The following is a 26,597-nucleotide window of genomic DNA, read 5'->3' as shown; positions in this document are numbered from 1 at the left end:
AATCTTGATTTTTTGATTTTTTTTTTTTTTTTACTTAGAACTTAGCATTCGTATTGTAGTTAAAAAGGATTTCTAAGTTCTAAGTAAAAAAAAAAAAAAATCAAAAAATCAAGATTGAATACTTACAAATACTTATTTAACTACAAAAACGAATACTTTTTGTAAATGTGTGCAAAGGGTAAAAAAAAAAGGATTGCTAAGTTCTAAGTAAAAAAATCAAATTGAATACTTACAAATACTGATTTTTTTGTTACCCTTTGCACACATTTACAAAAAGTATTCGTATTTGCAATTAAATAAGTATTTGTAAGTATTCAATCTTGATTTTTTGTTTTTTTTTACGCAATCCTTTTTTTTTTACCCTTTGCACACATTTACAAAAAGTATTCGTATTTAAATAAGTATTTGTAAGTATTTAATCTTGATTTTTTGTTTTTTTTTAAGCAATCCTTTAAATAAGTATTTGTAAGTATTCAATCTTAATTTTTTTTACTTAGAACTTAGCAATCCTTTTTTTTTACCCTTTGAACACATTTACAAACTTGCATATTATTCTAAAAGCTAAAATAATAAAAAGTCTAGAACCAAAAAAAAAGTAGTAAAATTCCTAGAAGACTAACACAATTTTATTTTTCTGCAATGGGTATTAAAAAAAATGTAGGTTCTATTTTCATCTCATGGTTTGATGTATCTTATTTGCTGTCTTAAGCAATCTCCAGCCCTTTGCTTAGTCAGGCTTAGTTAGCTATCTTTAGATTGGAGCTGCTTGCACAGGCAGGGGGAGGAAGGAGTTAAGTGCTCCATTTTCTCGCCGCTGGTGACATGTGTAGTTGTTTACTGTGTAGCGAGCACTTTAAGAGGCTTACAGAGAGAGCTTGCTCGGCATCATGGAGGTCCAATGCCAACTTGCCTCTTCCTTACCAGGGAAAAAAAGGTCACCCCGTAGATGAATCTGAAGTGGAACTTTCCCTTAGCCCTGCACACACACAAGCGTAGATCATCCGCTGGGTGTTTCTGTTGGAAAATTATTGGACTCTACCAAAAGCTGTCAATGTGCGGGGATGGCTGGGGTGACAGTTGCAGCCTTTCACAGCCCCCTCCCCGCTGAAGAAGCTCCAACGTCCTTGCATATTAATTATTAAACAGTTTGGTCGAGCTAGGCACCTTCTGTTGGCTGGAGCGAAGGCAATCATAGGTTGTTGTAGTGAGTTGGGCCTGCCCACTGGCTCCCCTGGAGGAAAAATGAGCTGCTCCATCTTTTTTGGTGCTTTACTGTAAATTTCTTTCACCTCGAAGAGTAAACAGATACATTGCAAGGCTTGGAGTTACAGAGGGACCCCCCCCACCCCACCCCTAACCCCCCCTTACTCTTGGTGGAAGCTTGGTCTCCTATTGAGATCGCTCATCAAGGGAATGAGGTCCAAGTCATCACCATTGCTCGCTGGAAGGGGAAGAAAGCTTTAAGTGGGACCCACAAACAGCTTACTAAGGACTGCTCTCCATCACAGCCTCCTAAGCATGCACATCCTCTGACTACTCCCCTTTGATGTCATTGTAACAAGAAGGTAAGTCACATTGTGTTTGTGCTTGGGGGGGACAATGAAAAACAGCCAGTTCAGCACCTTGGACAGTTCTCGTTCATTGGAGACCTTGCATGGTCACTCAGGACTATGTCAAGTCATATCTTTGTGTACAGGGCTGTGATTCCTTTGTGGGGGAGGGGGGAGGATGGTGGGGGGGGGGGGGTGGGGGGGCTCTATCATGCACCCCTCGAGAGGGAAACTCTGGATCAGTTATAGGGCAGATATTCAGTGCGTAGGCCTGGACTGTAGAATAAAAACCTGTTATAACTAGTTCAGAGATGTTTGCATGACCGTAAATATGAAGAGTGATTTCAGTAGCCACCTCCCACCCCTTATATTTTCATAACCTTCAGACCACTATTCTGGGCATATCAAAATGGCAATTTCGTAGCAACCCCGTCACGAGAGGAAACAATTTTCTAATCAAAAAGATTTTTTTTTTTTTTTTTTTTGATATGGTATATTAGAGAAAAATAAAATGTGTTCAAGCTATTAAAATCTTGTTTTTTTTTTTTTTCTTTAATTATTTTAAAGCCTTTTTGCTTGTTCTTGTGCTTGTTTTAATCATCCTGTTAAGACTGAAATCAAGTATCTATAGACTTTCTTGGGAACTTTTGCTGCGTTGTGGTTGGTGTTGGAGAGTTGTTTTATTTTTTTTTATTTTTTTTTATTTTTTTAAGTTAATTTAACAACTATTTTCTTACCAAATGAAACAATATATTCTTTTATTGCAATGTTTTGTATTGTATTGATATTGATAACAATGTTGGAATAATTGAGACTTGTGATTTCTTTATACAATTCTTTCTTTTTAAAATGAATTAAATTTCTTCTTAATATTATTATTTTTTTTTATGTTTGTTTTTATTGTGTGAAGTAGTATTAGCCCACGTTTAGGCTTTCCCGTGAGTAAGCCCTATTCTGTGATTGGCGTTGCTACCTTTATCAAGCATTCATTGTCAAGCCTCCCATGTTTAAACCTATCCGGACTCGGAAAAAGCCTTTTCATACCAGTTCTTCCTTCTCCGAATTCATTTTTTTTGTTTCTTTCTCTTTCTGTCTGTCTCTTTCCTCTGGATCATCTGCTACCATTATCAGCTTGCTCCATATGGTCACTTTAATTAATGGCAAACAAAGGACTAGGATTCCAGGAATCCTAGGTTTTTGCTGTGAGCCTTTTATGCTGTCATAGAAACCGAAGCTGTCAGCAGCCTCCCTTTGCCCAACAATGCTTTGTATCTTGTGATTATTGTGCTATACAAGAGGCGAGCACTACAACCAACAAGGCCATCGCTCGTGTGTGTGTAAAGAACACAACTGACTCATTCCCTGCCCTACTATGTACTATTAACTTCAACACAAACACTACATCAGCCTGCTGGGCTCCATGCATTGTTCTTCGCTGCTACCTTTTGCATTGCAAACCTCATTATATTTATTTTGTTTGCGTGTTTAGCTATTGCTATGACCTTTTATATCTAGTTGCTATCTATTTACACATTTAAGGTCACCTCTTTACCCTTAGCTGGTCTAAAGAAAATACTAATTTATTGCACTTTTGAGTATAAAAACAATTTTTTTTTAATTTTTGGTTTGGTTTTTGAAGTTTTTATGCTGAGTCTGTTTTTTTTTTAAATTATGACTCACCAGCGTAGATTAATAATGACGTGCAACATGTAATTAGTTACTCCCCTTTGTCCTTTTTTCTTGCCTTGTTGAATGAACCTAGTAGTTTTAGGTGGAACTTTTAAGATGATGGAATGTGTTTATAAATTTATTTTTGGTAATGTGATTTTTTTTTTTTTTTGTAAAGTGATCACAGGCTTAACCACGCCCCCCTTTAAATATATCAACTTCTTACCATGCACACGTGGGTTATGTTCATCCATTAATTTCATGTTTTAGCAACAACTGATGAGATACAGATTTGCATATTAACCTTGAACGCAAGGATGAACACAATAGGTATATTTCCATAGTCGTATTCACTAAACGCTTGAGAACTATTAGGACTAAATCTTTGTGTATGTGATGCTTAGAAAAATTACCTCTAGGGAACTGGTTGCTAGGGGCAAGCATGCAAGCAGTACATTGGCCCCAGTGGTTTAAGAAAGTCTTTAAAGTAGTGATCGACCGATATCGTGTTTTTATTGCCGATTTTGGCCAATGCATATCGGTATCCGCCGATATTGGCCAATATTTTCGTACATTAAGTAAAAAAAATGTATTTTATTTTATTTATTTATTTTTATTTTTTTGACAGGTACTCTTGTGGAGGGATCTGGGGGGGGGGTCTAAAAGACCCCAAACCTCTCCTCTGCACTTAAAAGCTTTCAAAACGCCAAGTTTGGCTGTTTTGAATGCTGTTTTTTTTTTTTCTTAATTTGGCGCAGAGTACCCGGAAGTGATGTCATGACATCACTTCCGGGTTTTTACATGGAGACCCGATCAGAGCCGAATGCGGCTTTGATCGGGTCTTCGGCGGCTGTGCAGGCTAGCTGCCCGGGTCTCCTGGTGGGACGGGAGACCCGGGCAAGCCGCGCAAGGTGACGGGAGGGGGGGGACGTCCCAGCCCGCTCCTTCTAATGACAGCTGAGCGGCTTCTCAGCCACATCGGTTATCATTACAAGACAGCCGACCGTCGGCTATGGACGCCCGTACCGGGGTGATGCCTCTAGCTGCAGGCATCACTCTGGTACAAGCAGTTTCCCGAAATATCGGCAGTATGGGTAACCTCCGGGGCCGATTCCGATATATCGGGGAAAGTGCATATCGGCTTTGCCGATAATCGGTTAATACTTTAAAGAGTTATTTTTTTTTTTTTTAAAGGCTGAAGGCTACAGGATTGTATTTAGATGAAGAGTTGGGTGGACATAGTTGATAACTGGAGAGTTACAAATAAATACAATGCGATAAGTTGAAACAAAGCTGAAGGTTTTTTACCTCCATACATTCTATACATAAAGGTAAAAAAAAACCTTCTGTGTGCAACTCTCCCCCCCCCCCCTCCAATACTTACGTAAGACTGATCTCTATCCAGCAATGTGCAGGAGAGCAGTGGCTCTCTCGGCTCTCTCCCTCCTCATAGGCTCAGAGACAGCAGCTGGAGCCATTGGTTCCCACTGCTGTCAATAATAGCCAGGGGGGAGGGAGGAGCTGAGACACGCTCTGTGTTTCTATTGGAAGTGGGCATGCACAAATGTCTCCAAAGCAAGTGGCTTGCTATGGAGACACTCAGCGGGGGAAAAGGAGCCAGGAGTGCCAGCAGGAAAAAGGTGGATTATAGCTGCTCTGTGCAAAAACATTGCACATAGCAGGTAGGTACACCATGCTTGGTATTTTATTTAAAAAAAAATAACTTTAGTAGTAAAAAAACACCTTTAGTAATACTTAAAGTAACTTTCCAAGGCATCCTTTTCACAGCACTTCCATGCACTGCACCTTAATGTTTTAGGACTGTATGCTTGTCCTCCTCCCTCTCATACTCCGATTGCCTTCCATTTTCATAGGTGCAAATTCAGGCCAATTCAACATATACTGGCATCTATAGAGATCTAGGTGCAGAGAATCAACCCCGAGATTAGCACTGGAGGCACTATCCTGGTAGGGCTAAAGTTGGAAAAAGTTCAAAAGCAAAATGACCACATCCAGGTGAAGTTACAGTGTCCAGGGATTGATTGAAGGATTTTTTCTTGCTCGAGTTTGTATGTTTATCCATAGGGTTGTGTGTGTTTCCTTTAGGTCCTTTGGTTTCATTCTAGAATTGAATGCTTTACCGGTAGGGTATAGAGCCAAAAATTAGCCATGGTCACCGAGCAATGGTGGTGGAGACACTAGCTGGGTAGCTCCAATGACACGTATAGCTTCACTCTGCAAATGCTCCTGAATGTGTATCATATTTAAATATTTTCAATGCCCGAAACCTTTATGTCCAATTCATGATACAGCGGGAATTAATTTCACTTGACAATAAAAGAAAGGCTCAAAAAAGTTGGGCAACAGCAGGCTTATTTAGGTGAATCATCCACTCAGCTCCTGGGATCTGACATACAAGTTTGTAATGCCATTCTGGGGCTTGTAGTTCTAAAGCCTCAATGGACCCATAGGTTGCCTGTGTCTGTGACCAGCAATACAATGGAACCCACATTATCTTTCATGTGCAGGATTACAAAATTCCAGTCCACTCATCTTATGCATGAGGCATCTAGGCCTCAGCCTGCGGCAATGCAAAGGTCCCTGCCACCCGCCCACCTCCTTGTACAGTGCCCCAGGCTAAGCCTTTAACTTTGCCCGGCCAATCAAAGTCCCTCCCTTGGGAACATTGAAGCACGGCTTGCCCGGCTTTGTAAACCTCATTAAAATACTATAAACACTTCAGCCCCATTCTTGGCAGAATGGAGGGTCACGCTACGGCAGACAATACTACACAGAAGCAGAAGGAAAAAAAAACTAAAGGAGACAGATTGGTCAAAGCAAGAAGCCAATCAAAAAATAGATATCATTTTTTTGAGGGGGGGGTCAGAAAATAAAAGGAAGAATGAAATTGGCAGTTAGGAGCAGCGTGGGCATTTTTCCTATAATTTAAGATACTGTATTTTCTGGCGTATAAGACTACTTTTGAACCTCAAAAAAATCCCCCAAAAATGGGAGGTCGTCTTATACGCCGAGTATAATATCTCCAAGGTAACCTAAGTATAAGTATTACCGGAAGATCATGTAATAGGGGGGTCGTCTTATACGCCGGAAAATACGGTAACTACATGAGTTGCAATCTGATTGTATAATCTCTGTCAAATGTTCTTTAGATTTACCAACAACTGGGTGCAAAGCGATCCATTCCATATCCAGTAACGCTCTCAGCTCGTAAATCTGTGGTGCCTGAGCACTACAGATAATTTTTCAAAATGGCCGCTCCCTAAGTGAATTCAGCATTGCATCACATGGACACTGACAGATCCAAGGGAAGCATGTTATTTTCTCTAGTTAGTGAACTGCACCACATTCAAGTGTTCATATAATGCCCTTAAGAGCTGGATTGCTGGCTGGTAGATCCAGTTGCTATGTGTTACCGTATCTAACTGCTGTTAATAAATGAGCCACAACTATTACCGTTCCTACACGTTCATTATACAGTGCAAGTATATTCCACGGCGCTTTGTAATCGTGCTCATTAATTCCACAGACCTGCCTGAACTAGCGTACAATGAATCACATCACGGGATTCATTTTGTCACTGTAGCGGGCCTTGTAATAACTGCTGAATGGCCCCTCAGGGCAGGGAAAGTACGAATGCATTCACAGTCAGAGAAGTCCTCGCTTTTATAGCACTGACAGCAAATATTTGATTGTGCATTAGCACCGTTCAAAAGCTTCTCCAGTCCTTGAGGATGCAAGGCCGAGTCTACATGGGCCCAGGATGCAGCAGGAGATCATCCAGCCCCTGGGCTCAGCCCGGGTTCTTGGTGCTCTCCCAACTGCCAGCTGCTGACTATGGCTGCCCTATGATATCCTTCCTATTAATAACTTCAGTAAGAAGGACTATTTTTACCCACCAGGCCTGTAAAATACCCTTTAAATGGCAGCCACATGCCAGTCACCTGCTTGTAGATCCACTCTAGGGGGCAAGTAAATCCATCAGGAAACTGATGTCCAGGCAATGCTCTAGCTGTGCTAAAGTCATCAGCCCCACTACGTTTATCTTTACTGAGTTTTATGTGATCCATTGCAGTTTTAGCTTCACCAACAATGGCATATGTGTGGACAGAGGATTCCTGAATAGCACGTTGTTGGCAAAAAGTTTTTTTAAAGAGCCTGGTGGGCTAAAACCAGATAGTGGAACCCAGAGTTTCATAAATCAGGGCAACTAGCCAAACAAAAGCCATGTTTTTATTTTCTCAGTGCAGGCTAGGGGCTAAAAACTAAAGTAAGATTGGTTGCTGTAGGTCATAGCTTGGTGTTCTCCAGGCATTAGAGAAGAAGTCTCCATTTTGTGGGAGGGGCTAAAGTTAAGAAAACTGAGCACTCCTTGCCAGTGACTTCACTGAGGAACAATGGCCTTGATGCCATACCAGTTTGGCACCAGTACTGGATGTCTTGTGCTTTTTGTCTCCATAACAGTCTTGCTGTAAGACAGCGGTCTCCAAATTGTGGCAAGTGGGCCAAACGTGGCCCTTTGCTTGCCTGTATGCTGCGTTTGGGGCACTGTTCCTCACTGATATGAGGCATAATTCCTCCCATAGACACCAATGGTGGAGCCATATTCCTTCCACTAGCATTTTTCTTTCCACTGACACCAATAATGGGGAACTGAATCTCCTACTGACACTAATGATAGGGGCACCATTCCTCCCACTGACACCAATGATGGGTCACCATTCCTCCCACTGACACCAATGATGGGGTACTATTCCTCCCACTGACACCAATGATGGGGTACCATTCCTCCCACTGACACCAATGATGGGGCACTATTCCTCCCACTGACAGCAGTAATAGGGCTCTATTCCTACTGACAACAGGCACTATATAATTTTAATATATATTAATATATTTAATATTTTTACTGTCACTGACCTCCATGCTTGAGACATTGTCTACTCCCACTGACACTAGGGCATTTTCTACAACTTGCCACAGTCCAGCCCTCGTAAAATCTGATGGACAGTAAACTGATCCTTTGTTTAAAAAGTTTAGAGACCCCTGCTCTAGGACAATGGCATTTTAAATGAGAATGCCATTCAAAAATATATACATAGGCTGCCGTTGCTGACCTTCTGAATATGCTAGCTGGCATCGATGATTTGCATGTGCATGTTTGTTTCAGGCCTGCCAGAGACAGCCAGGGAACTAGCATTTTCAAAATGAGATCAGCAATGGCAGCCTACATACTGTATTTAGGTTTTCTTTATGATGCATCTAGGCTTTAGATGATGAGTGTCCTTTAGGACAACGAAAAGGCTAATTTTGAGTTTATTCAACTGTGTATATATATATAAATCTTACATGAAAGTTACTCAGAGGAGATGTTTCAAGTGAAACCTCCATATAGCCCTATTAGTGGGGTTATATTATACTCGCTAGCTGGTGTAGGAATACCACAACATCTCCTAAGAATAGACTTTGTCATTGGCCAGGCAAAGGCCAACTTCAGACAAATCTTTTATATACTGTAAATCCTATATTGAAGATACCCACAGGAGATGTTTCAAGGGAAACCTTCAGGACAAACCTAGCCCCTTTAGTGGGGTATATTGTACTGGTGTAGGAATACAATAACATCTCCTGGGAAATGACTTAAGCATCGTACACACGCAACGATTGTTGGCCGACCGATCGGCCGTCTTTTGTCCAGTGTTGTTGTGTTGGTTGAAATGTGCTCTAGACTGCACACAAATTTTCTCGGCCAACAACAACCAACTTCAGAAGTGATGTCATGTGCTGGTTTACTTTCCGTGTGCTTTTTCTTCTCTGAGCATGCCCAGTCTTGCTCATCTGATTTTTGTCTGCCGAAATCTGTACTGACTGATGGAAAATCGGCCGTTCTGTTGATGGCCAACAAAAATTTTAAAGCATGCACACCAGATTTTGTTTGGCCGAAAAGTCGCAGTCGGTTGTCGGAAGCATCATACTAACAAGCCGACAATCGACCCATCGGACGTTGGCCAAAAATTCACGGCCAACAATCGATGCGTGTGTACGAGGCTTTAGTCCTTGGGCAGGCTATGGCCAACTTTGGCCAATTCGCTATATTGCTAAAAAGTTCAAGAATGGTTAGAGCCAGCATCTGAATTGTATCGATATCTGGATGTCTTTCATGTGTCACCAGGGCAAGAAATGAGAGGGGATCTCCTTAATGAGACCACAAAGAGCAACATAAACCTGACAAAGGTTCTAACTCTTGATCCTTGACCACCAATAGGACAACTATAAAAAATAAAAAAGAGGTTTAGATATATTAATCTTATGGATTGTTGATGTGTAGATCAGAGCATCATAGTGGGATCTCTGTGGGAAAAATGCCTAGGAAGTCACCCACCAAGTTTCTTTATTAAACACATCATTATTACCTACGTGCCCCCAATCTCGCTCGGCGCTGATTGCTCGGTCTACTATAAAGCGGAACCATAAGCGATACATCGGAGCTGGAAGAATTTCAGCCCAGCATGAAGAAATAATTAGTTCAGCTTGTTCATATCACTCATATACAACAGAGTACACGGAATCTGCGAAGTACCGCTGTGGGTTAAGTGTCTTTCTTTGGAGCCCCACTTGTGTCTCTATTATGCTTAGCGTAAAGGACGAACGCCTGACAGTCTCCGTCTCCCTTTGTTGCCTCATACATTCATAAGCTTTTTATAGGCCTCGGCTCACCATTGTTTTACAAATGAACTTGCCAACAGCTGATTTGCACGGCTCATGACTCGAAGCGAGGTTACAGGGGGCCGAGAGGTGGCTGTAGGACCAGGTGACTTTTCACCAGACTTTTCAAGCTCTTCATAATTACTGGGAATTAAACAGCTGAGACTTCATCAGGGACCAATAAAATGCGAGAAGCAGCTCCAGAGAGAGAGGATGAGAAAGAGAGAGAGAGGAGGCCCAGAGCTGGAAGAGGAGGAGATGCCTGGCCTTGAGTAGAGAAGGAAGACCCAGATCTTAGCTTGAAGGAAAGGCAGAGTCCTCGATGAAATAACGTAGTTGATTAAAAGGGCTATATAATTTCTTTGGTGCAATCATAAGCAAGAATAACTATCAAAATGCAAACAAAAGCAGAAAGGAAATTCACTTTTTTTGATCTGTATGTACTATTGTCCTTTGCAATCCATTTAGTACGTCTGTACAGATTTTCTGTTCCTTCTTTTGGATGGTTCTTTGCTTCCCCATATCCTTCTGGTACCTCCTCCTGCTTTTTTCTACTTTTACCGGTGACCTTTGCAAACATGGAAACCCCCAAAATGGCTGCTGGAGTCAACCTAATCTGATTGTAAGTGGCATTCACGCACAGTGCATGTCACAGGAGGCACCATAAATGAGAAATCTAATGGCTTCTTTATGTAAAATTCCATTCCATCCAACAGAGTCTTAGAAAATGATAGATATAGAGGCAGACATAAAATGATAAAAGGCTGAGATAATTGCACAGAAAGGTATCTTTCCAAGAAGATTGTGTGAGCATAAGGGAAGTATCTGCTATTAGTTTGTATTTTGGTGACGAAAGGAGTGTCACTTTGGGCAACACAAGCTCTGAATATTCAGGTTTAGTTTTAGATTTAGTGACCTTGCTTGCAGGATTGAGCCACTGAATGGTCATTCCCAAGGTGACACTAAACTCTGGGTTTAAAACAAATTCTATTCAAGTATGTATTCCTTATTTGAAAGTGTATATTTGATTGCTCTCAGCCTTCTTCAAATCTCCAAAATCATTTTTTGCTGCTGTGATCTCACTTTCAGATTTTGGAGGGTGGCTATGTAGGTTCTCTACGGTCCCACTCTATGTAGGAACATAGCCACCCCCTCTTATTCGCTCCTGAGATGGACTAGGGACTATGGGATTTGTGATGTGTATATAGCAGGGGTCCCCAAACTATGGCCCTCCAGTTGTTCAGGAACTACAATTCCCATCATGCCTAGTCAGGTCTGTGATTATCAGAGTTTTACAATGCCTCATGGGACGTGTAGTTCCGCAACAGCTGGAGGGGCAGTAGTTTGGAGATCCCTGGTATAGAACAATGCACATGGCCGCAACTAACATGCACTGCTTGTTTCAATCAAATGGAAGTAAGAGGGAAAAGAAGAGATTCCTGAGTCCTGGGCCAATATGTAGAGAATATGTATGGAATATTTTTGGAGAATTAGGACCAGTTGTAGTGGATGTACATACAGGCTGTGGTCTACAAAGGAACAAAAAGGGTGCACCGACCTATCGCATTATCCTCAATAATATGGCTTTATTTGTACAACATAAAAATGGCTACTCACAAACAGAAGTAGGAAATAATCATATCAGGCTCAATCGCTCCAGTGTCAGGAATAGTCCATGTATTAGTCCATTGAGCCACTCGAAACGCGTCAACAGGACTATGGACTAATACATGGACTATTCCTGACACTGGAGCAATTGAGCCTGATATGATTATTTCCTACTTCTGTTTGTGAGTAGCCATTTTTATGTTGTTTATTATTGAGGATAATGCGCTAGGTCGGTGCGCCCTTTTTGTTTCTTTTTGCTTGTAGTACTGTTGGACTACTCCAGTCCTTTTAGGGCAGCAAGACTCTAGCCATCCGAGACGCCATATGTGAGTCCCGTGGGAAGTGTGGTCGGAGAGCTTGGATTCTAAGCGCAGGAGAGAGGTGGTATCACCATATCGTTTTGGAGGTGTGGTCTACAAAGGGTAAGGCACCTGGCTTACCATGTCCTGGCTTATCAATAGCCGGAAAACATCTTTGACAGTTTTTTGTCCCTTGTAAGCTCAGATTCATCCTCAAGAGGTCAGGGAACGCCAACAGACATACAAATTTTTCATAGCTTCACCCAATGCATTCATAACTGGCCATGTTAGGTGGGTCTTTTCTTAAGCCTGAAGGCCAATTTAGCATAACTAACCTGAGAATAACTCATAATGATCAATGGAGCATAAAATGACCATTTGTCCATTCTGTTGCTTGATTCTTTAGATTTTCCAACTGTTGCTGATGATTAGTTAACAGCATGGGTTCATTAAAAAGCCTGCAACATTCAAAACTGGGAGCAGGCTCTTTATTGTAGAAGAGACATGGAACTGCTTCTGCAATAAAATAATCGTACCTGCCTGATTGCCGCCTTCTGTAGAGTGTACACTGTGCAGCTCAGTGTACATTCCTGCCAGAGCCTGTGTGCCAGGATGACTGCACTCCTGTGCATGCCGTTCAAGGTGGCAGAAGACCGACATCTGGAAGAAGCCGGGGAGAAGACGCTGACACCAGCGAGAGACCACATAGGGTCAGACCATTGAAGCAAAGGTAAGTATCACTAAACTTATTTCCACTTTATTATTACTTATTAATGTGAAGTTGTAGATCCATAGGAACTGAAATGCCACATGGTACAAGCTTAGGATAACTGCATAGCATGGAAGTCTATCCAATTGCATAGAAAAAGGGAATGGATTATTTAGGTGGGCCTTCATATTACATACTAAATCTTAGGTCAGACTGTGATATGTGTGGCCAGCTTTAGATTTACTATCAACTATGTAGAAAAAGAGGGAGGGTATTTTACAATTAGGCTGTAGTTTTATTTCCTAGGGTTTCATTTTTTAATCAGTAGCACACCCAAGGTCGCTGATTAGGCAGTACAGCCAGCCACCCTGTACTGGGCCCAGGACCCATCAGCAGGGGGACTGACTGCTGTCCGGGCCACCCTGTGTGCCCCTTTCCCCCACAGCGCTGCCGAAACACTGCTGTGGGCACACAGGGGGATGGATAATAATAATATTATAATAATAATATATAATTTTGGGGGTTGGTTGATCCTTATCTACCTATTGGATAGTGTGGGGTTTGCCGCCGTCCCTATCGTAATCGTTATGGGGTTAGATACCTCAGGCCTAAGGGTTGGGGGGACTTTATGGGCAAGGTGCGAAGAGTAATGAATAATACAAAGTAGTAATAATAATAAAAATAAGGTTGTTTACTGTATGAAAAACATTATATATACAGTACACAGTGGTAAGGTGAGGGGTTGTAGACCCCTAAGTGAAGAGGGTGATAAAGATAATGAAATGGTGACAGATGTGAAGATTGTGACTTGATAAAATAGGAAGCTTCTCTATTGTGTTTAGAGAGTTTTCCTCTTTTTGCGTCCCAACGCGTTTCGGCTCAATCCTGGAGCCTTTTTCAAGGGTATAAGTCACACTTGTTTCTGAAATAATATGAATAATCTTAGTTACTAGTTGGCGAATACCATTGATTGATATGTCAAACAGTGGTATCTCCAAGAAATATTAGTACATACATTTGTTTTGCCGTAAGCGGAGATGAAGTTCCCTCAAGAAACAGCGAGAGCGTGAGCCTTGTGATCTGCAAAGTATTGAGTAAGTTCAGATAGACCGTATTTGTCTTATAGGGATGCTGTGTATATTAAAGGGTATAAACTTACTGGCTGTGTCGTGGGTCTTTGGAGGCCCCTAAATTGCCGAATGGAACGTCGGAAGGTCCCATCCAAGTGATGCTATGGTGTCGGGCTAGGTTCTGCTCCGAATTGGAGTTGTCTGTCCAGTCAGGAGAGATCTGAGTATAGATTAAATTGGTTGGGTTTGGATGGTTTGGATGGTTAAAGTCCCCCCAACCCTTAGGCCTGAGGTACCTAACCCCATAACGAATAATATATAATTTATTGACCCCTTCCTTTTTCTGAAGGAACACAGTGAGTGATCAGTACCAATCACTCTTGTGTCCATTCATCACTGAAGCATAGTAAAATGTGTTTACTATGCTTACGTTGGTGAATGAGCAAGAAGCCTTAGAGCGCTTCCAATTCATTTGTCTGTGCAGCTGAGGCTGCAGAGAAAGGGACTGATAAATCAATGTCCTCAGTCACTTCTGGCCAGGAAGGGGGCCCTGTCAATAGGTTGTATGGGGCCCCGTGATTTTCTACCAGCACACCAAATATTCTATGACAAAAGCCAAAATAAAGAAAGGTGGGCATGTTTTTTAATATGCCTTAAATCAAGTGGCAAATCGTTAATAATTGATATAAACTAGATCACCCATTAAAAAAAAAACAACTGCGATTGGTCCTCTTTAAGTGTTTTATGCGATATTTATTCCAGCACCGAAGAAGTTACAACCGTTTCAGCAGGTTTCGTGCGTGCAGCAATTTGCAAAATATCTTCTGAACGCAGTGAAAAAAAAAAATCAATTTCCTTTCTCTGTCATTTCAAGGCTGAGTCTTTTATTAACACTGATGCCGGTTTGAAAATGAGAAGCAAAAAAAAAAAAAAAAAAAAAAAGCAACACAGGGAGAGGGGACGCCGCGCGCCTCAGTGTAACTAGATAGGAGTGAAATTGCACCAGAAGCGTTTGAATTATTGCTGGAAGTCACGTGACCCACCAGAGGTAGCTGAGTGTGCAGAATCACCACCGCTGCATGCATGCTTTTTACATATTTTCAGCTGTTAACCCTTTTTTCTAGGCCTATGCTGTTCCACAGCAAATCCAGGCAAGACGATAGCAGAAATGCTATTCAGGAAACCCTGCAACTGTGTTATGGTGCAACCTTCCTCTCACACTGCAGGGTGTGCGGGTGAGGTTACAGAAAAGATTAAGTACTTCCAAACGATCGTCCCATTAGCACAATTGGAGTTTCTTTATTAACAAAATTATTTATTGGAAAAATGCAGGAGCGGCAGTACTGGACCCAATCAAAACAATGCTACCAGGTGGGCCAATGTTGCGACTGTTTGGTTATCTCAGCGTTTCTCAACCTTTTTTCAGTGGTGGCACCCTTTAAAAGTATGCAAAATGTTGAGGCACCCCAGTTTTAAATGTAAAAGATGTAAATGTTGCTTATCCATGAGAAACCTGAGCCTGGGGAAATAAACACAACCACCTTGATGAAATTACCTTTACATCAGAAGCCCCTCTTCACATTAAAAGTTCCCCCATCACATCAGAGTTTCCCCCATCACATCAGAGGTCCCCCATCACATCAGAGGTCCCTCCATAAAATCAGAGGTCCCTTCATCACATCAGAGGTATCCCATCACATTAGAGGTCCCTCCATCACTTCAGAGGTACCTCAATCACATCAGAGGTCCCCCAACACATCAGAGGTCCCCATCACATCAGAGGTCCCTCCATAATATCAGAGGTCCCCCATCACATTAGAGGTCCTTCTATCACATCAGAGGTCCCTCCATCACATCAGAGGTCTCTCAATTACATCAGAGGTCCCCCAGCACATTAGAGGTTCTTCCATCACATCAGAGGTCCCTCCATCACATCAGAGGTCCCTCCATCTCATCAGAGGTCTCTCGATTACATCAGAGGTCCCTCAATCACATTAGAGCTCATCCATCTTATCAGAGGTCCCCCGTTACATCAAAAGTCCCTTTATCACATCAGAGGTCCTACTATCACATCAGAGGTCCCTCCATCACATCAGAGGTCATCCCATCACATCAGAGGTCCCTCCATCACATCAGAGGTCCCTCCATCACATCAGAGGTTCCCCCCCCCCCATCACATCAGAGGTCCCTCCATTACATAAGAGGTCCTCCCAGTACATCAAAAGCCCTTCCACCACATCAGAGGTTCTCCCGTCACATGAAAAGCCCCTCCATCACATCAGAGGTCCTCCCATCACATCAGAGGTCCCTCCATCACATCAGAGGTCCCTTCATTATATCAGAGGTCTTCCCATACCATTAGAAGCCCCTCCATTACATCAGAGGTTTTCCCAGTACATGAGAAGCCCCTCCATCACATCACAGGTCCTCCTATCACATCAGAGGCCCCTCCATCACATCAGAGATTCTCCCATTACATGAGAAGCCCCTCAATCACATCAGAGGTCACCTCATCACATCAGAGGTCCCTCCACTTCATCAGAGGTCCTCCCATCACATCAGAGGTCCCTCCATCACATCAGAGGTCCCTCCATCACATCAGAGGTCCCTCCATCACATCAGAGGTCCTCCTATCACATCAGAGGTCCCTCCACTTCATCAGAGGTCCACTCATCACACGAGAAGCCCCCCCATCACACCAGAGGTTCTCATATCACATGAGAAGCCCCTCTATCACATCAGAGGTCCCTCCATCACTTTAGAGGTCCCCCCATCACATCAGAGATCCCTCCACTTCATCAGAGGTCATCCCATTACATCAGAAGCCCCTCCATCACACCAGAGGTTCTCATATCACATGAGAAGCCCCTCCCTCACATCAGAGGTCCCTCCATCACATCAGAGATTCTCCCATTACACGAGAAGCCCCTCAATCACATCAGAGGTCCCTCCACTTCATCAGAGGTCCTCCCATTACATCAGAAGCCCCTCCATCACATCTGAGGTTCTCCCATCACATCAGAGGCCCCTCCATCATATTTAGGTCCTTCATTCATGTCCGTGTCACCCCTTCACGTCAGAGGCCCTCCATGACTTCATAGGCCCCCTTATACATTAGAATCCCTCACCACATTAGAGGTCCCCCAATTACATTAGAGGCCCTCTTATACATTAGAATTCCCCATCATCAGTGCCTCCCCATAATATCAGAGTGCCCCCATCATCACAGAGCCCCCAAATCACATAGTCCCCCTATCACAGAGCTGTCCTGTCTGCTATATGGCAGTTCAGACTTATCTAGGGCAAACTGGGTCCCATGTTTGAGGCATCCCAGGGGAACCCAGATGGCACCCCAGGATCCCATAGCACCCTGCGTGAGAAACACTTTACTATCTATAAGCTGAACTCCAGGTTGGTTTAAAATCATTAAATGTAACAAGTGAAAGCAGCTGAATTTGACTTGACATCAGCCTCTTCTAATCCGCCATACAGCAGATCTCAAACTGGGAGGGGAGGGGCAACACTAAGTGCTGAATGCAAATATTTTGACAAGGAAAATGCCAACAGGAGAAGAGAAGAAAGAAATATCTCATCTGTATTCTGCTGCTCACGTACTGTCCAATCACAGGCTGATGGTAGGGGGAGATGACCTAACTGCAATAAAAAAAAGTCAGATCACTGAATTAGCTGTGCTTTGTAAATCTCAGGACTAGATGGACAGATATAGAAATCCTTTAGTAGGTAACACATCCCCCATTTCAGTTGTATATTTAGGTATTTGGACATGGAAAAATATCCCCTGTGCTATGGAAAATAGAAGACATTTGGCAGATACGCTGGTGTAACTAAAATTTCACAATTTGTCCTGGATGAACAAGTTGTTCATTCTACCCACAAAAGACTGTCATCTAATGTGGGTAGAATGCCGAAACCAGGGAAGGTGCCAGATTGTATATTTCCAGGGCTGTTTAGATGATACCAGCAAACACAGAGGTTTAGTTAGCGGGGTACCAGATGGATGCCAGGATAAAACTCAGAAACAGCCGGCAGGTAGCTGAGTCCCCTGAACCAGTTTAAACACAAACTGAAGGCGCGTGCCTTTCATTTATTTAAAAGCCGGTATTTACTGGGTAGCCGGACGCTCATTTTCCTCATTTTCTATTACATTTTATAATCAGCTTGTCCGGATTGCACAGCTGTCTCTTGTTTCCTGCCTAGATTTCTGCTTCCGGCTTTGGCTACATTGGGGGGGGGGGGGGGGGGAGACAATATGTAGTCACTTGCAACGTTTTGTTATGGAAATAATTGTATTAGCTTGCGAACTAATTTGACACTTGTGGGCCTTAAGCCCCGTACACACGCATCGAAAATTGGCAGGGTATTTTCGGCCAACGTCCGATCTGCCGATTTTGGGCTTGTTAGTATGATGCTTCCGACAACCGACTCCGACTTTTCGGCCGAAAAAAATCTGGTGTGCAGGCTATAAAATGTTTGTTGGCCGTCAACATAACGGCCGATTTTCGTGCAGTCAGTACAGATTTCGACAGGGAAAAATCTGATGAGCAAGTCTGGGCATGCTCAGAGAAGAAAAAACACAAAGAAAACTAACCAACACATGACATCACTTCTGAAGTAGAATTTTGTTGGCCAAGAAAATTTGTGTGCAGTCTAGGCACATTCCAACCAACAAAACACAACTTGGACAAAAGTCGGGCGATCGGTCGGCCGATAATCGTTGCGTGTGTACGAGGCATTATCCCGTAAGACAACTGGCAGGGCAATAACAGTACAGTAACCCAACCAAGCAAAGGTCTCTTCTGGTTGCCAATGGAAAACGTCTCATTGGCATGGCTACTGCCGACTGCCCCAGAGAAGCCTGAATATATAGTATGTCCAATCAGGTTGTAGCTTTTATTTTCTTTAGACTCCCACAGATTTGAGGTAGCCATTTTGCTCACTGAAATGCTTTATGATTCGTTCTGTCAGAAAGAATGGCTGACACTTAAGTTGCCTCGGCTTCCGTTCATTCAGCTGGCTCAGAATGCACTGATTGAGTGGCAGCCTGCCAGAATTTTTGTAACCTTAAAGAGGCACTTTGAACCCCATGTGCTCATCATGACGCCAGTTTTTCCTTATAGAGGTTTACATACAGTTCACCCTGATGAATGTTGGTTAAGCAAACAAAATGGCCACCTAGAGTGTGATGTCAACTGGCTATGAATGAAGATGGATCCTACTTTACAATATTTTCAGACCTCAAAAGGTTCTAGAGCAAGGATATGCAAACTGTGGCCCTCCAGCTGTTGCAAAACTACAAGTCCCATCATGCCTCTGCCTCTGGGTGTCATGCTTGTGGCTGTCAGAGTCTTGCTATGCCTCATGGGACTTGTAGTTCTGCAACATCTGGAGGGCCACAGTTTGCATATCCCTGGTCTAGAGGGACAACAGTTTTTTTACTTCCTCTAACGACTAGGAAAACCCAGTCAAATATTAAACTATCATAAAGAAAAGCTAATTGGGGGATTTTGCCAACTTAAGGCATTCTTAATTTAAAGGCATGTGTGTTGGCCATAGCATACTTTTCCGATTCCATTTGTTATTTTTCTAGTGTAGGGTGGAAAACGCATTGCCTTTATTTAGAGTTTTCAGGTGCTAGTCACATGCCCATAGCCTGCAGCACTCAGTCAGAACCTGAGTTGTCCTGGTCTGAAAAGGGTTTGATTCTGTCTGGTTGCCATAGGGAGCTGCATCTAAGAATAATAATTTTTTACTTTGAGTAAGGCCTTGAAAGGGTTCCTGGTTGCTATGGGACAGTGCATCTAAGAACCCCTTACTGAGTAAGGCCTTAAGGGGTATTTTGGTTGCCATGGGGCACTGCATCCAAAAATAACAACTCTTTACAGTGGTAAGGCCTTGCAAAGGATTCTGGTTGCTATGAGGCACTGCATCTAAGAACTTTTTTTTATAGGAGTAAGGCCTTGAGGGGGATTCTGGTTGCCATAAGGCACTGCATTAAAGCACTCATTTTCCGGGAGTAAGACCTTGAGAGGGATTCTGGTCGCTATGAGGGACTGCATCTAAGAACTTTTTATAGAAGTAGGACCTTGAGAAGGATTCTGGTTGCTATGAGACACTTCATTTAAGAACTTTTTATAGGGGTAAGGCCTTTAGGGGGATTCTGGTTGCTATGAGACACTGCAGCTAAGAACTTTTTTATAGGAGTAAGGCCTTAAAGGGAATTCTGTTTCCTCTGAGGCACTGCATCTAAGAGCTCTTCACAAGACTAAGGCCTTGAGGGGGATTCTGGTTGCTATGAGGCACTGCATCTAAAAACTCTTTACGGGGGGGAAGGCCTTGAGAAGGATTTTGCTGGCTATTGGGCACTGCATCTAAGAGCTCTTCACAAGACTAAGGCCTTGAGGGGGATTGTGGTTGCTATGAGGCACTGCATCTAAAAACTCTTTACGGGGGGAAGGCCTTGAGAAGGATTCTGCTGGCTATTGGGCACTGCATCTAAGAGCTTTCACAAGACTAAGGCCTTGAGGGGGATTCTGGTTACTATAAGACACTGCATCTAAGTACTCTTTATTAGATTAAGGCCTTGAGAAGGATTCTGGTTGCTATGAGACACTGCAGCTAAGAACTTTTTTTTATAGGAGTAAGGCCTTGAGGGGAATTCTGGTTGCTGTGAGGCACTGCATCTAAGAACTCTTTACGGGAGGAAGGCCTTGAGAATGATTTTGCTTGCTATTGGGCACTGCATCTAAGAACTCTTTACGAGAGGAAGACCTTGAGGGGGATTCTGGTTGCTGTGAGACACTGCATCTAGGAACTTTTTAGAGGAGAAAGGCCTTGAGGGGGATACTGGTTGCTATGAGGCACTGCATCTAAAAACTCTTTACAGGGGGAAGGCCTTGAGAAGGATTTTGCTGGCTATTGGGCACTGCATCTAAAAACTCTTCACAAGACTAAGGCCTTGAGGGGGATTCTGGTTGCTATAAGACACTGCATCTAAGTACTCTTTATTAGATTAAGGCCTTGAGGAGGATTCTGGTTGCTATGAGACACTGCAGCTAAGAACTTTTTTTTATAGGAGTAAGGCCTTGAGGGGAATTCCGGTTGCTGTGAGGCACTGCATCTAAGAACTCTTTACGGGAGGAAGGCCTTGAGAATGATTTTGCTTGCTATTGGGCACTGCATCTAAGAACTCTTTACGAGAGGAAGACCTTGAGGGGGATTCTGGTTGCTATGAGACTCTGCATCTAGGAACTTTTTAGAGGAGAAAGGCCTTGAGGGGGATTCTGGTTGCTATAAGACACTGCATCTAAGTACTCTTTATTAGATTAAGGCCTTGAGGAGGATTCTGGTTGCTATGAGACACTGCAGCTAAGAACTTTTTTTTATAGGAGTAAGGCCTTGAGGGGAATTCCGGTTGCTGTGAGGCACTGCATCTAAGAACTCTTTACGGGAGGAAGGCCTTGAGAATGATTTTGCTTGCTATTGGGCACTGCATCTAAGAACTCTTTACGAGAGGAAGACCTTGAGGGGGATTCTGGTTGCTATGAGACTCTGCATCTAGGAACTTTTTAGAGGAGAAAGGCCTTGAGGGGGATACTGGTTGCTATGAGGCACTGCATCTAAAAACTCTTTACGGGAGGAAGGCCTTGAGAAGGATTCTGCTGGCTATTGGGCACTGCATCTAAGAGCTCTTCACAAGACTAAGGCCTTGAGGGGGATTCTGGTTGCTATGAGACACTGCAGCTAAGAACTTTTTTTTATAGGAGTAAGGCCTTGAGGGGAATTCTGGTTGCTGTGAGGCACTGCATCTAAGAACTCTTTACGGGAGGAAGGCCTTGAGAATGATTTTGCTTGCTATTGGGCACTGCATCTAAGAACTCTTTACAAGAGTAATGCCTTGAGGGGGATGCTGTTTGCCATGGGGCATTTAGGAATAAAAAAAACTCCTTATGGGAGTATGTCCTGTTTGCTGGTTGGGCAACACACACTGCCTCAAGACTGGAAGCACCCTTGATGCCAATCAATGAATCAGATTATTGATGTTCCCAAAGCAGTACACGAAGTCTAGCTGGCATGTCACAGCGGTACTTGTTTTTCCTCAGTGACCATTGTAGATACTCAGCTGGATAAATAGCATATAATTACTTCGGCCACTACACCAGGTCTCTCTCTCTCTGGCAATAAAATCTTCTAGCAATGTGAAAATGACTGTTTGTAAGATCTTGAAGTGGATTCTGGTTGGTAAGGGCAACACACAGGGCTTCATGACTGAAAGCGCCCTTGACGCCAATAAACCGATCAGATTATCCCTTTAATTTTTCAATGTCAGAGTGAAAACTGTCTGGCTTGTCATGCTGGAACTTGCAGTTCCTCAGCGGCTGTTGCAAACCCCCAGCTCGATACACAGAATATAATTACTCTGGCCACTACGCCCGGCCTCTCACTCGCACACTAGGGAATAAAACCTTCCAGCAGTGTGAAAATGACTGCACGCTTTTATTTGCATTTTTAGGAATATTCTTGTGCATAGCCAGCTGGGGTGAAAGGTCGGCATTTGCATATAAATGGAAAAGGATGGGGGCACGCGATGCAGGGGGAGCCGCGTGTGTATGATTTTCACAGCGGTGTGCCTGTGTTTGGAAGATTAAAGTACACAGCTTGCATTTGGTTATTGCTAAATGTGAAAGGGTTCAGATGCTAAATCACAGGCAAAGTAATGAGGAAAAAAAAAAAGAGGAAACAAGATGGAGGCCGGCAGCGGAGGCTAGCGACATTTAGCCCATGTTTACGCAGGTATTTGTGCTGAAGAAATAGCTGAACCATCCAGTATAATATCCCAAGCACGATGCAACAAAAGATGGTGTCTCAAAAAACTGGTGCTGGTTGCAATACCTAAATGCGCACTGGAAATTTAATGCTGTTGGTGGTGATCTTTTCACTGCATGTATGTGGATAGCACTATGTAAAGAAAAAAAGCACGTCTTATATCACTAATGATCAGAAGACATCTGACTATCCTCATACAAGTCACGCTTCTTGAGATCCTTCACAGTTTTGATTCTATGGAAGGGTGTTGTCATAACTCAATGGTACTGCTAAAGCCACTAGTGATTGATGGCTAGGAGTATCGATTAATCCCTATGCAGATGGAACATGGGCTCCCTATGATCTACGTGTGGCTTGCACCACGTTACATCATGACAAAACATACAGTGGTTGCCATATGAGGTGCTCTAACCTTGCGACTTCCTAGAACGTTACAATGTACAGTCTAACGCAGGGATTCCCAAACTACGGCCCTCCAGTTGTTCAGGAACTACAATTCCCATCATGCCTAGTCATGTCTGTGAATGTCAGAGTTTTACAATGCCTCATGGGATGTGTAGTTCTGCAACAGGGCCATAGTTTGGGAATCCCTGGTCTAACGGATCACGGGGGGCAATGAAAAATTATTCCTCCTACCTGCAGCAGACTGATTACATCTTCTCAGCCCGGGCAAAGTCACTGAATGGGCCATTTTAATTTAAAAAAATTTTTTTTTAAATTATACTGTTGCTGAATATAGTGATATGTCGGAAATATATTCATGCAAACTAGTAAAGTGAATTTGGCCTCGTTCACATAGACACATCATAGCGTACGCCCCTGTGAGGGCCGTGTTTGCTCCCATAGGGCTGCACAGGCGTCCATGCATCGCGGTGCAGGCAGTCCCATTCATTTCTTTTGGAAGGCAGTGGCAGCAGGGACACACCCGCTGCTCCCAATTTGCCAGCCATGTGGGTGCATGATCCCGAACTCATAGAGATTGATTTACTAAAACTGAAGAGTGCAAAATCTGGTGCACCTGTGCATAGTAGCCAATCAGCTTCTAACCTTAAGCTTGTTCAATTAGGCTAGTGATGGTGAACCTTGGCACCCCAAATGTTTTGGAACTACATTTCCCATGATGCTCAACTACACTGCAGTGTGCATGAGCATCATGGGAAATGTAGTTCCAAAACATCTGGGTTGCCAAGGTTCGCCATCGCTAAATTAAGCTTAGACAAAAAAAAAACTGTGAAGCTGATTGGTTTTTATGCAGAGCTACACCAGATTTTGTATTCATCCAGTTTTAGTAAAACAACCCCCTACTGTCTGGATTTGGGGTGGCACACCCACACCACCGTTGTTATGAGAGCAATGGCTGTGTCCTGCAGCCACTGCGTCCCAATTGACTTGAATGAGACTGCCTGCATGTGGGGATTCACGGGGCACCTGTGCATCCCTGTGCGGACAAACATGACCCTCGCATGGGGGTATGCTATAGTTCACCCATGTAAACGAAGCCTAAAAGGTCCACTTTAAGATCAATTTTAGGTATTTGTAAGTTGAGATTTCGGACATTCGCACTTGGAACAATCTTCTCGTGCTGAGCAACCAATATAGTTTTTACCACTCACGAGGTAGTGATGCTATAAACACATGGGGCCAATTCAGCCAGCAGAAATTAAAGTGTGGCTCCATAAATTAATGAGACCCTCCTTTTTATTGCTAAACGTAACCTTCTTTCAGATCTCCATTTATTTCCTGTAATATTGACACTGAAATCACCAGTAAGAGGAAATCTAACCTAACAGAGGTTCTCACTCTATCCATAACGAATCCAATTTTGGCTGGAGATGCATTTGCTTAATAAAGGGACAAAGTTACCTTAAAGTGTATGTCCAGCCAAAACTTTTATCTTGGTTCAAGGAAAGGAAGATTTTTCTTCACTTCCTGTCCTGCTGACAACCTTTCACCAGACAAGAAGTGACAGTGACACAACCCAAAACTAGAATAGGAGAAGTCTAGAAACCCTGTCAGATCTTGTTTTCTTTATTTCCGTGTCCCTCTTGCAGATTTCTTCTCACTTCCTGTCTTGTGAAACCATTGTAAGCAGGATAGAAACTCTCTAATGGGGCACCAGCAAGCAGTAGAAACCCAGATGGGGGTTATAATACTTTCCTACCCTATCTAAAACTAAGAAAAAAGTTTTTGTCTCAACAACAAAATAAGCAAACTAAAGGGAAGCTCAGGCCCTGACACCTTTGGATGAAATATTTGGATGAAGCAACCCAGAAATGTATTGCAGTTAGCAACACACAACCTAGACTACTGGGTGGACTTGTCAGATAAAACAAGTCAGTTGATCTTGTTTTATATCGTTAATCATTTTATATCGTTAATGAGACTGACATGAGAATTCTACCATCTTTGAGTACTTTTACATCTGAGCCATGTGGTATAAAGACATTCTAGCTTCTTCTCTTATATTCAGAGTGACAGATGGGCAGGCAATGCCTCCGGGAGATGGGAGCAATGGAGGTAGAAGAGGTGTGGCACCAACAACCAAGAGAGGCCTCTAACAACAACCAAGGGAGTATCTTTATCCTCCCAGTAGTATGAACTCTCCTCTTGCCACCTTCACTTTGTCAACCGAGGACAGATGGATGGTTAACGTCTGCTTCCTATTCCCTGGTTACCGAGGCGTAGAGTGACAGCAGATAAGAACCACTTGACCCACCTGCTCGATTCTCAGTTCTCAACCTGCTGCCGGAGCTTTTGTTTCTCATCCTGTCCCCACCTCCTCCCCCCTCGCTCTGCGGATAACATACTTCTCATGTCACTGTATTTCCCAGAGACGAAGAGATAGGGACATGTACAGGCCCTGAGCACACCTGAAGGTGACCCAGTTCCTCTACGTAATGTCGGATTGGTTACGCTGTGCGCCAAAGTTCTCAAATTACATCTGCTTTTCTCAACCAGAGTTCCAGGGAACCCTTTGGTTCCTCACAAGATTGCCAGGGGTTCTTTAAGAAGAGAGCAGTGGCAGATTGATTTCCTTCACTGACCACTAGTATAAGGGGTCACTTCTACCAATGTAAGGGGTCACTTCTTCACTAAACACCAATGTAAAGGGTCACTTCTTCACTGACCACCAACATAAAGAGTCCCTTCTTCAGTGACCACCAATATAAGAGGTGACTTCTACACTGACCACCAACGTAAGGGGACACATCCACACTGACCACCAGCATAAGGGATCACATCTACATTTACCACCATCATAAGGGTTATTTCTACATTGACCACCATCATAAAGGTTGCTTCTACACTGACCACCATCGTAAAGGGTCACATCTACACTGATCACCAGCATAAGGGGTCACATTAACATTGACCACCATCATAAGGGTTGCTTCTACACTGACCACCAATGTAAGGGGTCACATCTACACTGACCACCAGCATAAGGGGGTCACAGCTACACTGACCAACATCATAAGGGTTACTTACTGTATACATTGACCACCATCATAAGGATTACACTGACGACCACCAATACAAATTTTATTTCTGGTCATTATTAGTTATTTGATTTTATGATTATTCCTGGAAATAACTTTGTTATATTGAGCAGGAGGGTTAAAAAGGTTCTTCACTCTAGCAAAAGAAAAAAATGTAAAAGTCAACAGCTACAAATCCAGTAGCTGCTGACTTTTAATAAAAGGACATTTACCTGTCAAGGGATCCAGCGCTGTCCTCACCCGGGCTAGTTCTTCACTAGTCTCCGGGTTCCTGGTGCAGGCATCTTTACTGTGGGAAGCCGACTGTGACAGCTTGCGGCTTCACAGCCGGCTGCCAACTGCGCTGTGTGAATGGTCCCACCTGTGACGTGTCCCAGAAAGCTGCAGGTAAAGAGAGGAAGGGCCAAAAATTTGGTGTTATTCACTTTAAGGTCATCACAGAGGACAAGAGGGCACTCTTTATGCCTATAGTAAAAGAGATTTTGTCTCTGTGGCAGCTGGTGCTCAAAATTTTTTGGGGGGGCGCTAACAGAAAAATGTAATAGGCATTGCTTTGCGGCAAAAAACGCTGTAAAAAATTGCGTGACTTTGAGGTCACAAAAGTATGAAAGGGTAATTAGTAATTA

The 26,597-nt window shown here is 43.1% G+C and overlaps 1 protein-coding gene across 4 annotated transcripts in view; it reads left to right on the top strand.

Moving 5' to 3' along the window:
* Positions 1–858: 858 nt before the first annotated feature.
* Positions 859–26,597, top strand: part of MYT1 (myelin transcription factor 1) — a 114,803-nt gene continuing 89,064 nt past the window's right edge. For 3 of the 4 annotated variants that reach the window (XM_082271596.1, XM_082271595.1, XM_082271594.1), the window contains exon 1: positions 860–1,565. The gene's annotated coding sequence lies outside the window, so the exon portion shown is untranslated. Of the gene's footprint in view, positions 1,566–26,597 lie in introns of all 4 variants that reach the window. The other variant, XM_082271597.1, reaches the window with a different exon arrangement.

The sequence above is a fragment of the Pelophylax lessonae genome (assembly GCF_965119305.1).
Source record: "Pelophylax lessonae genome assembly, chromosome: 11".
NCBI lineage: Eukaryota > Metazoa > Chordata > Amphibia > Anura > Ranidae > Pelophylax > Pelophylax lessonae.
The sequence above is the reverse complement of the archived record's forward strand: the minus strand, read 5'-3'. Positions and strand labels throughout refer to the sequence as shown.